Below are 8,073 nucleotides of genomic sequence, written 5' to 3' on the forward strand. Positions count from 1 at the left end.
AGGATAGTTCATCCATGCTCAGTGGTTTCTTCCCTGTAGATTCCTCCATACCCTTTAAATATTATGATTGCAGTGAATAGTTATTGATCAAAGGCATCTATCTCCACATCCACAGATGGTGCTGCCTCCTTGGTGACAGCATTTTCTTCTTCTTTTATTCCTTCATACCCCTTAGAAGTGGCAAAACCTTCTTAATGGAGAAAGTTACCTACATGAGTAGGAATAGAGATAATTCAGTTGGAAGAACTTTCTCCACTAGAAGATTCTGATGCAGGAGTTGGAAACAAAACATGGTTTATCTCAGAAATATTAGGAAGCATGGCTTTGCTGTGCATTGCTAGCTTTTCTTTTAGCTTTTGCTAAGTAATAGTCTTCTTCAAAACAGAAGGAAGACCACTAGCCATCTACACATGTACTCAAATACCAACTAATCTGGGAACTTCTGAATCACTAAGTATGAACCTACTCATTCAAACAGAAAGCACCATCTCTCATCTGCTGCTGGCCAACATCAAGGTCTACAGTGCCAATTCTAACAGGAAACAATTACTGCTGCTAATTTATAAACATTTCGCATTTGTTTTTGGCTATCCCTAACTTCTCCCTTGGGTGAGTGACCACCAACTTGGCTCCCTCTTAAAGCTTCCAGCCTCCCAGCTTCAACCAGATTATTATTGTTGTTGTTGTTGCTTGTTCCTGCAAGAACGATAGTCAGAGCACCTTTCCACTTCATTGACTCCACCTGAAATGGCCATTTGAAGCCATTTTCACCTAGGCACAACTATGAACAACTACGAACAACCTGTTCTTATTTAACACAAGGTTAAAATCAATCTCCAGCCATAATGAAGAAAGGTTACACCGAGCTACCTTTTTGCCAAAAAATTATTAGGATAAAATTAACTTGGTACATGCCTTTCAAATTACACTGCAGCAAAAAAGCAGCCCATGAATATGATCCAATCAGTTGCAATGGATACAATATATTTAACTGGAAAAGATACCATGTAGTATCATAAAGAAACAGTGGATGTTACAAGATAAGACAACAAAGAAAGAACAAAGAAAAGAAAAGAAAAAATACAGAAAGCTATAGAAAGAAAGAAATATAGAAAGCCATTTCTATTTAATTTTACTGCTGTTTTTAGAATACTTCTCTGACGTATTATGGTATAGGTATAATGTTGCTTTTAATATATATGATATAATGGCTTTATATCAAAGTCCACATTTATAGCTTGCAAAAGGTTAAAAAATAATTGCCATTATATCCATTATACAGGTACCAGTTGTATGTGTGGAAAGGCCATCAAAAAAGAACAATTTATCAGAGTGTTTTATTAGCTGTGTACTAAAAATATCTGTCAGTAATTTATATCTTACAACTCTATTCCTAAACGTACATTTACTATAGCGTGAGTCCCTTATACAAATAACAAAATCTTGCTAGCTCATGCAGCCCACTAAAACTATTAATCTCCAAACTCTCAACCCACTTAAACCATACTTTCCTCAAGTGCCAAGGTTAATAGATAAACCTGGCAGCATACTGCTGAAGGTCAACAGACTCATGTTCTTTTGGGCCAACAGGGAACTTAAGTCTCCTGTCTCATTATCTGGATTGGTGTGTGTGCATGAACTTTCCTGACATGGCTTTCTATCATGTGCAATATGGCTCTAGGGAGATGTATTGCCCCTGTTTGCTTTTTTAATGTTACAGCTTATCTCTATGTAAGACTATCTGGATGCATTTACCATAGGCTTTAAAACCAATGAGGTAATGCTCCTTTTTTCTCGCATTTAGTGATGGTATCTGTACTGTATTCCCTGTATAGTTTAAACAAAGTCCCTAGCCTCATTCTTAAAGATATGCAGCAGATAGAACACCAGTACCAGAGTACACTAGCGAACAGAACTCACATTTGCCTTTTGGGGGGGTGGGGTGCAAATCTTAGATCAGGTTCTGCCATTTTTAAATCAATCTGCGTGTGCCGAACTTCTGTCCTGTTACAAGTACAGACCAGTTTTGTGTGCCAAACTTCTGTTCTCTTCCAGGTATAGACTGGTTTCTGATCACTGATACCAGTAAAAGAGCAATGTCTATGCCTGGCCATTGAGAATACTCTCCCTAAAGAGAACAGCCTGAGCTCTAGCCCAGTCCTGAGCAGTGATATTTCTAAATCCACATTATGTGCAAGGGAAGACACTGGATACAAATGTGTATTCCATTTGCTTTGCTTATCGAAAACACTCAAACCCTATTCACAACTGTATGAAACATCTGCAATAAGGCCAAATTCTGCAACACACTTGGTTTATCATTGTTTTAAGCCTCCTAGATGCTTATTTCAGACTCAAAGCAGGTTTGAGAAAAAAGTGCAAATGAACCTTGGTCCAGTTTTCAGCAGAAATAAGACAAAACTGGAATCTGGAATAGGGTTGGTGAGCAGAGAGAATATTTAGAATATTATTAGAGTCTACAAGACTGGTCTCCGTATGATTTTACTGGAGCAGGCTTTTCTCGCTCAGGCACCTTCAAGTATTGTCTAGCTTCAGGGTTTTTTAAAAGTATTACAAAATTCAAAGTGACGTGTACAGGTTTCCCTCGCTTTATGCAGGTTCTATATGAGCTAATACATTCTTATGCGATAACCCTTTTTATACCAAAAATGTGTTATATGCAAGGTAAAATCTGATCACTCTTATGTGATCAGTGTGGTGGAAGCCCACAGTCAGCTGCTTTGTGCAGTGCATTGTGGGAGTGACACACACCAAAATATAGTCTCCTGTGTGGATCTGTGTTCCTTGCTCATTGTCTGCAACATGTGTTTCCATGGGTGCCATCCCCATTATGATAGTGCCCTGTGCTTGTGTGTACTGTCTGCTGTTGGTGAGTACCAAACTTGTCTTGTAAAAGTGGTAGAAATGGGCCTATGGGTCAGTACAGTTGAAGTCTTGGAATGTATCCCTATTTGTTACATTGTAAAGTGGGTTCCCTTTATGTGAATTTGAGTTATGCGCCGTTTTCCAGGAACACGTGTACAGCATAAAGCAAGGAAAACCTGTAGGAATAATGATATTTCAGTTGGAAAAGTTTTCTCCACTAGAAGATTCTGATGTGGGAGTTGGAAACAAAACATGGTTAATCTCAGAAATATTAGGAAGCATGGCTTTGCTGTGCATTGCTAGCTTTTCTTTCAGCTTTTGTTAAGTAATAATCATTTCCAAAACAGAAGGAAGACCACTAGCCTGGGAACTTCTGAATCACTAAGTATGAACCTACTCATCCAAATACAAAGCACCAACATCAAGTTCTACAGTGCCAATTCTAACAGGAAACAGTAGTTTATCCTTCTTTCCATGAGGGATGAGCGAACACACATCACCTTTCATTTACCAGGAGGTAAAAGATTGAGTATGGTCAGTTACCATGGAGGGGGTGACATGCTCTATTTCCCTTCCCTTGTCTTCCTTGCAGTAACTTGTTCATGTGGCCATACTGTAAGATCTGACTCATATAAGTACCTCTGATGAAACAAAGACTCTAGAAGTAGAACAAAATTATAAAATATTTGGGAAAGCATTGGGAAATGTAGAGAGGCATTTTTCTTCAGTTGTAGCATACCATAAAGTTCTCCAGAAACTCAGGTTCACAATTTAGCATTTCTGATGCAAGTCATTTACAGTAAATAAAGTAGAAGCATGAAGATAAATCAGCATGAGGGGTTCAAGCAAATCTGGGTCTAAAGGAAAAGACATCTTCGATATCTAGGGGACGGTGGAGAGCCAGTCCAAAGGGCTACGAGAGAGAGAGAGAGAGAAAAAAACTTTTCATAATTATAACATGTAAGAATGCATGCAAGTATTTATTCAGGTTTCCAAACAATGGCATCTATTATCCAAACAACCCTAACTTCCCAAAGTTGAACTGTGTGGATAAACTGGGGCCTGAGTCCAAAATATTTCTGCCACTGTTTCTATAAAACCAAAGCCTAAAACACAAGGCTTCACATTCCTTTCTCATTTTGCCCCTTTGATGCCAGTATTCCTCCACATGTGTTCCTTGAGACATACTTTCTTTCTTGGTTCTTACACTGGGCATTTGTTCCAAGTAGCTGTCTCAAGTGTTTGGGCTGAACACAGTGCTGCTACCGCCATGCCCTTAATTACTACCTCCTTTTCCTCAGATACATGAATTGAGTCATGATCTCACTGCAAACGTGACATAACCTGCAGTTTTCCTGCTTGCTTGGGCACTGCAAATAAAAACTAATGGCATTTGTAATTAACTGAGGACCAGCAATATAACCTGACTTTTGGCCCGTGACGGGTAAAAGTTCAATTGAACAGTAAGGTAAATAAGTATTAAGGTGAGCCAGATCCAGACACAAGTCGGCCATAAAGGAAAGCCAGAAGTAGGTAAGAAATAAACTTTAACCACACAACCAAGGAAATGGAACAGTAAATGAAAACTTGTTTGCTGAAAATCAAGAATTAGAAGAAGCAACAATTCATACATACATGTATATATATGTGCAAAAAAATCATATATATATTTGAAATATAAATATATATAAGCAAATTATATATATTACATAATGTTTTGTGTTTTGTCATATATATATTTAGAAGAAGCAACTATATATGTATATATAGATAATGATATATAGATATATACAGTTACTTCTTCTAAATATATAGACAAAAATCTCATATGTTTCATCATAATATTATGTATTATATATAATTTGCTTATATATTATACATACTATATGTAATATGCAGAATACTATATCATATTTTATTATTGCATATATTTATTGCTATACATACATGGAACCACTTAAAACACTCTAACGCTGCCAGGTTAATACCCCATAATTCTCATCAGTTATAATTACATCTGTAGATCATAGTGGATGAGAAGGCTACTTCATATTTAAAAGTTAAATTAGTTCCACTCCTGTTAATACTGGACTTCCACTAAAAGCTCATGGTCATTTTCCATATTAATTTAATTTATAAATTAATTCCTTCTCCTTTTCTAAAGCATGACATCACCAGTGAATTATGCAGATCATCCCAAGTCTGTGACAGTAAAATCTTTAGACAGTAACATGGGAAGTCAGCCCAGCTGGGCTGACTTCCCATCACCAGCCCTAACTAGTGTAGGGGATCAGAACTGAAGCACTGAACCTCGCTAACCTCATCACCATAAGCCAACTTCCTACAGCCCAAAACACACCAAATGGATCCAGGCCATGCCATGACAAGGCATGCAAAACCTGCCAACAATATCTCCAGTATGGAAATATCTTCACAATACAGTACCAAACCTGATGGAAAATACATGGAGACACCAAGCAACAACTGTATACCAGAATGAGTGCACACCAAAATCTATCAAAGGCAACAACAGAACACCACCTGTCTCCAGTCTCTCAGGCCTGATTCTCAAAGGGAATTTATAGTCCACTTTTCAAACTGCTTCTTTACCATTCCTTCCATCCAGGAACAGCACACACATCAGCTGCAGGTGCTTCCTCAGCCTGACAAAGGGTTTTACAACCTGAAAGCTGGCATCTGAGGCAACTAAACTGAGCTCATCTGGAGCCTCACAGGTCCACTGCAACCAGCAAGCCTCAGGCCTGTCAAAGACATGATGGGTCTGGCCTTTCCCCAGCCAAGACTATGTGTGTGCATGTGGTAGCTGGAGGTTATGACATCTCCTACCCACCTTTCACATGGGGGATCCTTGGTCCTGGCATTTCCTGGGGCTGCCGCTCCACCAGCAGTACCGCCAGGCCTCCTGACCCTGGCAGAGTGCAGTTTTAGTTGTCATGCCCAAGACCTGGGGCCTCTTCCTTCCCCGTAGCCCCAGCCCATACCTCCAAGTTCATCCTGGCATGGGAGCTCAGCAGGGACATGTTCTTCCCCTGCTGTCTAGTGATGCAGTGAGTGCTCTTTCCAGCTTTGAGAGTGGGGCATTAAATGGTTTTTAAAAAATGAAAAAAGAAAATAGCTGTGGACAGAGTGAGGAGGGTGACATTCACTCTGTCTGCACCTGGAGCTTGGGGAACCCCAGCAGCAGGAGGTTCACCTTCAGGAACACCAGCTGCTCCACCAAACCAGGATCCAAGGAGCTGCGGTAGGGTGTCACTACATCACCAACCATGCTGAACACCCTCTCAGTTGGAACACTGGTCGGTAGGGCTGTGCAAAGTTTTGGTCCCTGATTCAATTTGGTGGAGATTCAGCCTGATTCGGTGGCTGAATCTCTTAATCTGAATTGAATCAGAGGACCCTTTAATCTCTCCAAATTGGATCAGGACCCTCCGAATCAATTTGGAGAGATTCGGAAAGATTTGGCAATTCAGACATAGACACAGCTTTAAATGTTTTTTCTACATACCTCTAGGTAGCAGACGGCTCGTGAATGCTGTGATGCTGGGGCGCATGGAGTGTCCCACAGGAGTGCTGGGGGCGGGTCCCTAGTGCACTCGGCGGCAGACCTGGAAGTGGTCCAGAAGCACTTCCAGTCCACTTCCCGGTCTGCCAGGGAGCACACGGGGGGGTGGGGGGTACCTCCACACCCTCCCAGCTCAGAAACTGGTGCCTCCTGGGTCTGGGAGGGGCACCAGCGGTCCCCCTGCAGCCAATCGCTAGGCCAGTGGGGCTCAGGGAGACCCCCCCCCCAAAGTGCTCCCTGGTGGACCTGGAAGTGGACCAGAAGTGCTTCCATTCTACTTTCAGGTTTGCTGCCAAGCACGTGGAGGGGCCCCCCGCACTCCTGTGGGATGCTCTGCTAGGGTAGCTTGTCATACTTTATGCTTTAAAGTTGCACCTGTTTATAGAGTGGTGAATTATAGCATTGTTTAAAATTTTCTTTTATATTCAGCCTAAAGTTCTGCATAGCCTCATTGTTATCTGAGCTTTTCATTTTGCTGGTGTTTGCAATATCAACTGACCTTGTTTCTTGCAAGCAGCTTATGGCCTTGGGTTTGCTCGCATGATGTTTCTTTCCGTTTTCTATCACTGTGAGACGGTGTTCTAACACAACATAGTAATAATTTTGTTAGTAGCCCAAATTAACTGAACTTGGACTAATCAGCTGAATCAGAGGAATAAAATGATTAGATATGTTAATGAAAGGTGATAAAGGAGACCAATGGACAATGCTTAAAATAAGACACCAGAAAAAAAGCCAAATTAAAAGGTATGCTCGTAATGCAGATGTTGAACAAAGGAATATGCTGACAGGATAAAATATGAACAATACACTGACTGCAGATAGACCAATCCAAAAGCAAGGAGTCATCAAAGGAGTCAAGTTAAAGAAAAGCATAAAAGTGGGAAGCAAGAAAGTCAGTCATCGTCATCATCATTTACATCATGAATCCAGCTTTCAACACCTGTCTGGATCATCCCAGCCAATGATGCACCCTTTGCTTCAGGAACTGAGTGTCCGTCTTTTCTGTGAGGCAAAGTAACATCTGGGATTGGGTGAGATCATTGTACTAAGTATTTTTTTTTCTCTCTGAATATAAAAAATGCTGAGATAGTACTTGTTGTATTAATAAAGTTAGACTTTGATTTTAGGACACTGAGTTGTCTGTGTTCGTATTTCACATTCCATTTAAAGGTTAATTGTGCTTTAATGATCCCTAAGCACTATCTGCTGGTCAGTGGTGCAAACAGCTCCATCCACCCCAGCATTGCAGTGTTCACAAGTCGCGCTGGTACCTTGAGGTATGTAGAAAAACTTTTAAAACTGTGTTTATGTCCAAATTGCTGATTCTCTGAATCAGCATCAAATCTTCAGATGAGATTCGGCCGAATCAAATCAGGGACCGTGATCCAAATCAACAAGTTGCATCACTGTCCCTGATTTGGGCCAAATCTGAATCGAATAGGGCCAGCTTTGCACACCCCTACTGGTCAGTGGACAGGACAGGTGTTCCCAGGCAACCATGGCCAGATCCTGCCACATCTGGCTGTGGCTTGCCCATTTGGCCAAGGGGTCGCAGTCCAGTGGCTCCACAACCCCCGTGGGAAAAGGAACTTCCAAAACCC

This window comes from Alligator sinensis, unplaced genomic scaffold (assembly GCF_000455745.1).
Source record: "Alligator sinensis unplaced genomic scaffold, ASM45574v1 scaffold514_1, whole genome shotgun sequence".
Lineage (NCBI taxonomy): Eukaryota > Metazoa > Chordata > Crocodylia > Alligatoridae > Alligator > Alligator sinensis.